We start from the raw sequence: 8,066 nt of genomic DNA on the forward strand, positions 1-8,066 counted from the left end.
ACAAAGAACTACTACAAACTAATATTTTTTTGTGACTGTTATTGCCACTCTTCATTCTAACCCCTACCAAGAGCCTGGGTCTGTCCGAGGTTTCTGCCTAAAAGGGAGTTTTTCCTCGCCACTGTCGCACTGTTGCTTGCTCTGGAGGGAACTACTAGAACTGTTGGGTTCTTGTAAATTATGGAGTATGGTCTAGACCTACTCTATCTGTAAAGTGTCTTGAGATAACTCTTGTTATGAATTGATACTATAAATAAAATTGAATTGAAAATTGAATTAGAATAAGGTCGCCCAGCAAAAGGGAAACGGTGCAAAATATGCAACAAAGGAAACCATTTTGCAAAAGTGTGACGTTCCAAGCAAAGAAAAGAAGTCCATGCAGTAAGTGAAAATGAACCAGATGAATATGAAGCATATCCAGATACTGAACAGGCTTTTGCAAGTTTACCAATGAGACCAAATCAAAACATGGTCAAATTCAAGTTTGACACAGGGGCCTCAGCTAATGTCATTCCCACACATACTTTCAAGGGATTAGGAATACAGAATGTGCTTCAAACCACAATGTGCCCGCTTTATGGCTATGGTGGAGAGCAGCTTGCAGTTAGAGGCAATTACAACATGAAATGAAATGACAATACAGGGATATCCAGTTGATGCTGAAATTTTATGTTTTATGTTGTAGACACACATGCACCGCCAGTGCTAGGATTACTAGCATGCCTGGACTTTGGATTAATCAAGCTTGTTCTCTCTGTGTCCACTGAGCAAAAAGTGTCTGTAATGGAGGAATTTGAAAACATTTTTAAAGGGATAGGACTGCTCCCTGGTGAATGTATTATTCACATTGACCCCAATGCAGTACCTGTTGTTCACCCACCAAGACGTGTTTCCATTACTTTCCATTATCGCCTGTGGGATGAGCTACAGAGCATTGAGAAACAAAAGATCATCCTGAAAGTCACAGACCCAACTGAATTGGTCAACTCAGTAGTAGCAGCAGAAAAGACACGCACAGCCAAGCTGGGGATATGCCTTGACCCTAAAGATTCGAACAAGAGAACGACCAAACTACCCCCTACCAAAACTCAATGACATCACATCCAGGTTAGCTGGGGCATGCTACTTTAGCATCCTGGATGCCAAGTCAGAATACTGAGCTATCAAGCTCACAGAGGAGTCTTCCAAGTTGACAACCTTCAACACTGTTTGGATGGTACAGATTCCTGCGGTTAACCTTTGGAGTGAAATCTGCCCAGGATGATTTCCAGCGGAAAGTGAACAAGACTTATGGAGATCTACAAGATGTCACAGCGATTGTGGACAACATTTTCATATATGGCAAGAGCATGATGAAAACCTCCGGGCTATGCTGCAACATTCAAGAGAGAAAGGAGTGAAACTCAACCCAGAAAAGAGTGTTGTCTGTGGCACTGAGGTCAGCTACTTTGGGCACCTCATCACCAAGGATGGAGTCAAACCTGATCCAGCCAAGATTGCAGCTATGAAAGAGATGAAAGCCCCAAAGGACAAAGGTGAGCTGTAAACAATTTTAGGAATGGTGAACTAATTGTCAAAATTTGCCCCAGGTCTTGCCAGCATCAATGCGCCTCTGCGTCACCTGTTGAAAGAGACAAATGAGTTAAAATGGGATGCACAGCATGAAAGAGCATTTAAGAAGATGAAAGAGGTCATCACACGTGAACCAGGTCCTGTCATAGCATATTTTGACCCCAGCAAAGAGCTCACCCTACAAGTCAATTCCAGTAAATGTAAATGTGCTGTATTTATATAGCGCTTTTCTAGTCTTAACGACTACTCAAAGCGCTTTTACATCATACAGGAAACATTCACCATTTACACACATTCATACACCGTGGAAGAGGCTGCCGTACAAGGGGCCACCTGCTCATCAGATAAACACTCACACATATTTACACTCCGATGCGCAGCATCGGGGGCAACTCGGGGTTCAGTGTTTTACCCAAGAACCACCAATCTTCCGATTGGCAGGCAACCGCTCTACCACTGAGCCACAGCCGCCCCACAAATAAAATAAATATGAACTTAGTGCTGTTTTGCTACAAGACAGCAGAACGATTGGATATGCGTCAAAAGCATTAATTGACTGTGAAGACAACTATGCGCAGATAGAAAAGGAGCTATACGTCATTTTTTTCAGGTGCAAACACTTCCATCAGTATGTTAATGGCCACCACATCACAGTGGAGAATGACCACAAACCACTGGAATCCATCATTCGCAAACCTCTCGTAGCAGCACCTCCCAGTCTACAGCAAATGTTTCTTCAGCTGCAAAGGAAACGACTTTACCATTATTCACAGACCAGGCAAAGACATGCCTGTTGCAGACGCTCTATCTCGGAAGTCTCTGTCTGACCAGTATAAGACCTCAGAGAGGGCATGGACATGAGGGTACACATGCTGTAAAGCAACTTACCTGTCAGTGACGCAAAACTACAAGAAATCAAAGTGGAGACTGACAACACAGTTGAAGCAACTTAAAATAACAATCAGTGAAGGTGGCCTGAGAAAAAGAAACTATGCCCACAGAGTGTTGTGGACTACTGGAACGATCGTGACAAGCTCTCCCAGATGAATGACATCCTATTTTGACCACCAATGAATACGCACATCGAAGAAGCGGTTGAAAAGTGCTCCACATGCCTCGAACACAGACCTTCCAACACCAAGGAGCCCATGATCAGCATGATAAGATCCCTGATTGGGCATGGTAGACTGTTGCTACTGATTTGTTCACCTGGAACAATGAACAATACATCATCACAGTGTACTATTACAGCAAGTATTTAGAGCTTGACAAGTATTTAGAGCTTGACAAGTCAGCGTCTACTGTAATACACAAACCTTCACCAGACATGGTGTACCTGAGACTGTTACATCAGATAGCGGCCTCGATACAAATGCAAAGAGTTTGTAGCATTCGCTGACAAATGGGAGTTTACCCATATAATTTCCAGTCCACATTATCCACAAAGCAACAGATTCACAGAGAAATTAGTACAGTTTGTAAAAGCACTTTTAAAAAAGGCCAGATGTGACAAGAGAGATCCTTACTTAAGTCTCCTTGAACATTGCAACACTCCCGTTTACAGTTTCAGATCACCTGCTCAACTGCTAATGCGTAGGCAGTTGCGTTCAGCCTTACCCAGCACACACCAGCAGCTTCAGCTCTTCAGCTCGAGAAAAGTTCATGCTACGCAAATCCACCAGCAGCAACAGCAGAAAACGTACTACGATAGGTCAGTCAGACCTCTGTCGCCGCTGCAGGAAGGTCAACACATCCACATTCAAGAGCAAGGTCAGTGGTAACCTGAAGTAGTCATCAGACCGGACAGAACTGACCGTTCCTATCACATACAGTACATTCAGCTGAAGGAGGACAGGGATACAGGAGAAACAGACACCACCTTTTTCCACTAAAGAATATTACCCTCACATTGACAAAAATCCTGAGGACAACGCACCACACACATTAAAAAACACACAAAAGCACATCTCCTACTTCACAGACTGTAAAGTAGCTCAGTCTGTAGGGAGTTGGGTCGGGAACCGTTTTGCTGGTTCAAGTCCCCATATGGACAAAAGTAGGGAGTGTGGATTGGCAGATGGAGAGATTCTACTTCATCATTGCTCTTGAGCAAGGCACTGTATCCCCCCAACTGCCCAGGGTGGTGGTCTGGCTGGCAGCCCACTCATTCTGACATCTCTCCATTTGTGCATGAATGGGTCCTGAACATGTGTGTATTTCAGGCCTGTGTGTTGTGATTACTAACAAAGCACAGTGTAAATATACATTTCCCCACTTGGGATTAATAAACAGTTAAAATTATTATTATAAATTAAATCAGATTTAACTTTCTGAAGCGAAGACAATTTGTTATCTCAGATCCACGGCTCGCACTAAAAACTGAGTTTCTTTTTAATCTTGAACAGCGCGTGTGAGGGAGTCTGTAGCATCCTTCTCAATGTAGAGTCTGTAATATCTGTCTGAGAGCTTGCAATGACAGAGCAACTCTACTTTTGCGATAACTCTTCAGTTTTGTTCCTGGAGCTATAGCTTGAATGACAGTTTCCACAACTTCTCCCTCATCATATCCTTTTTTCAGTGCTCTTTTGATTTGTCTTTCCAAACTAGTGTATGCTGGAAACATGGACAAAAGAAACGTTTTGGGAAGCTGTTGCTGTGGCATTCGGGACACAAGCATTTTGTCCTTGTTCATTTGAATTACTGGGTGCAAGTGTGACAGGTTAAAAGGAAAAACTTGTAGCCTGTTTTACACTAAAAAGTATTATTAAGTAAGTTCATAGTATGTAAGGATCTTAAAATATCTAAAGGTAAAAAGATCATGCATTCAGTACTAGTTCATAGAGATTGATAAAATTTCTATAATTGTGTTAAAAAATTCAAATCCGTCAAGCGCACAAAGGATAACAATTGTAAGAGGAATGTGTAAACGTGATATTGATACTTCATTTTGTGGTGCCTAATTTAAGGGTAAAAGTATTAATCTGCAATCTACTAAATCCTCTTAATCTATAAACCTGAGATCGATTGCTCTGGTCTCGATCCAAGTTGTTGAAGTCACTGGGCGTTTCTCAATACCAAGTAAGCAAAGAACGGACTTGTGTTCTTGGGGAGACGTACTTGCTAGCTGTACTTGGAAGACTGAACTCGCAAGTTCAGAAGCACACAAAACGCTGTTGACAGTTTTGAGACGAAGCGTTCTCTTGTTATTGCGCAAACCCCCCAGCAAAGAGGGCGTTGCACTTATAATTAGCTTTGATGTGTGTATTCATAATAAAGCATGGAGGTCACCCTTACAACGCCTGTGTTCTGTTGTTCAGTTCCAGGTTTTCATTAAGTGCTATTAAGTATCACGGGCCATAAACTATATAAATACCGACACAAGGCGGGGAAAAAATCCTTGTAACATTGTTCGGGATTCATTTTAATTGAAGCAGAAAAAAACGTTAAAATAGGTATTAAAATTATAGATGGACTGGGTAAAGTTAGTCACTGCCGTCTGTATATGTTACAGACAAGCAGAAGAGGAGCCCGAGAGGGAGAAGAGCCAGGATGAAGAGGACAGATATATCTTACAATATCTTGGACCTGGCTTTGCTGCAGTGGTCTGTCTAAATGTGGGGCCAGAGTGGTCTGTCTAGACGTGGGGCCAGAGGGGTCTGTGAGCTGACTGACTGACCGGCTCGCGAGAGTCATTCCCGGCTGGCGTAGCAAGCTCGCCCGCCGGGGTTTGCGGAGCTTTCAAACTCCGAAGGCTTTTTTAATTCCCCATCAATTTTCGTTGAACTGCCTATATTCAAAATCTACACAGCTGATTTCTCGCCTTAAAACATCTTAAAAATGAATTTATTGATTTAATAATAGACGTAAACTGTGAAAATATGTGTACCGGAAACCATAAGCGCTTTACACCCGAATTGAATGCTGGGATACCTGCCCGGCCAAGTTCACACAAGTTACCATCCGATGTATCCTCGGTAAAATGGGCGTGTCGAGATCACATCCGGGGATTTTAACTGTTCTTGGCGAAATGCTAACTTGTGTATTGGGTCAGTACTTTGGCCACCAAACATGACGTTTCACAAGAACACAAGGACACAAGTCCATAGAAGAACACAGATTGATAAACGCCCACTGTCTTTTCCTCATTACACTAAAGTTCTCAGTGAGGAAACATCTTGTCACTCTTGTGAATATTTCTCCCCTTTTTCAAGTACGTTATTGATATAAAACAGAGTTACTTTAAATGTAATAACTTGCTAACATGTCAAGGGTGTTTAAGGTGTGTTTTGGTAACATTTAGAGTAAGTTAGAGTTAAGTTTGCAGAGTGTAATATATATGTATGTGAGCGGAGCCCTCGCTCTGTTACAGCAAAGGATATTTTTGTACTGAGAGTAGCTGCCATTTTATGTTATTTGTGATTGAACATGTACGCTGTTAATAATAGTTTGCAGTGTTATTTTTAAGTGTTTCAAGCCTTTTGTTAACATTGTTACATGTAATTCAGGTTTACTGAGCTAAAGCTATGGTGTGCTTGACAGTTATATTCAAAAATTAGTATATGTTTCAGTGAATTACAGTGTATGCTGTTGTGACTTGAATAAGCCTTGTACCCTACAAAACTATTTCCTGTAGATCTGTTGTGTAAAATGTGGTACTTTTGTAAAATGCATTACACTAAAGTTCTGACTGAGGAAACATAACCATATCACTCTCGTGATTATTTCTCCCCTTTTTTAGGGGCGTAACACGATACATTTCCAACCACCAGGTAAAGCTCTTGCACTATTTCTTGGGGCTGGGATGCGCAATTATTGTAATTTTTCCTTTTGACTTTTTCAATTTTGTTCTTTACGTACAGCAATAGACAGTCCCTTCAGGATTTCAGAATGTCGCGATCGCACCAATTCACGCAAATTTTAACCAACCAACGTAACTTTGGTGCGACCCGCAATGTCAACTCGGTATCAGTCTAGTTCGTGAAATGGTCACGTTATTTTAATTTATTGTTTTGTGTACAGGTCACTATTTTCTCGTTTATTACGTGTACAGGTCACGATTTTTGAACGTGACCATTTCACGAACTGCCATGACACTGGGCTACTCTGGGGGAAACAACAAGGGGGAAATAAAACGCCACATGCGGGACGGTGACAACCACTTGAGCCAGGACACAATCTACAGTCTCTGAGGGACGCAGCAACGGGGAAATTAAACGCCACACGCCGCCCACAACAACGGGAAAGTTGTGGTTAGGAAAAAAAGACCGGGGAAAGGAACCGTCATAGGCAGGACACGGCGACAACAGGACGGTTGTGGTCAGGACAAGAATGACGCGGAAAGGAACTGCTATGAAGAAGAAATGTGTGTGTGTCAAATATCTCACATTTGCCAACAAAACGTACAGCGAAAGACGGTGCAAAACATTTCAGACCATCCTGCCAACCTGGATACATTTTAACATTAATGTACGCTGTCACGATTTTTCACTCTGAAGTCGCTGAAGCAGCTGCTGTTTAAATCCTATTGGCTCTCTGCAGCGAGCAGAGGCTAATGAGTTCCCCCGCGACTGACGTGTGCACACACAAAAACACACACAGTGGATGCAGGAAAAACTGGAAATGAGACGACACAATAACCTAAATTAAGTGGAATGATAAGTTAAAGTCCAATAAATATATTATCAAACCGTATAAATGTGTTTCCCAGGCCAAGTTAGGAAATGAACTAACAATGTAAAGATCAACAAGCCATTGACACATATGTTCAAACTTGATTAATTCAATAAATCAAATTTTCATCATTTTTTGTCTTTTATCCACTTTCTTTTTTCATATTATACATTTATACATACATACATTACATTTGCAGCATCTTGAGCCTTTTTGGTAAGGCTATAGGAAAACTCAGCCTATAGTAATATTATTATCCTCAAAACAAGTTTCCTATATTTTTAAAGAACTATACAACAACAACTTTGCAACTTTCTCTGTCTACCGCAACAACATTGCAGCAAACAAACAAAAGACATCATAACCTTTATTGCATTTTTTTTTTACAAAAGCGCCTGGAAAATCGGGCCTTCTGGGCCTCAACAATCTCAAAAAAGGCCACAAAATCCTGAAGACCGGGAGACCTGCTGTAGACCTGCTGCCTTCTCTACTGTGAACGGCTGTGCTGTTTTCTCTGCAGTTCCCTGCTGTGCTGCCAGTTACACGCCGCTCAGTCTTCCACTATTGTATTCCTCCATGAGTCAGAGTGGACTCTCCTCTGCCTGCCTGCCTGGAGTCTCTATCCAGCCTTGGATTCTCCACTGCCTGCCGGCTTCGAGCTTTGGTCTTGTCCTGGAGCTATTCTGCCCTGTCTTGTCCTTTGTTGTTACTCTAAGTATAGACTGTTCATTAAGCACTTTTAAAACTGAAATCTGATCCCTGGCCCTTGTTGGAATTTAAAATGTTATATGTGCTTAAACATTGTGGGTGATTGCATTATACAT

The sequence above is a fragment of the Etheostoma spectabile genome, chromosome 9, assembly GCF_008692095.1.
Source record: "Etheostoma spectabile isolate EspeVRDwgs_2016 chromosome 9, UIUC_Espe_1.0, whole genome shotgun sequence".
Taxonomy (NCBI): Eukaryota; Metazoa; Chordata; class Actinopteri; order Perciformes; family Percidae; genus Etheostoma; species Etheostoma spectabile.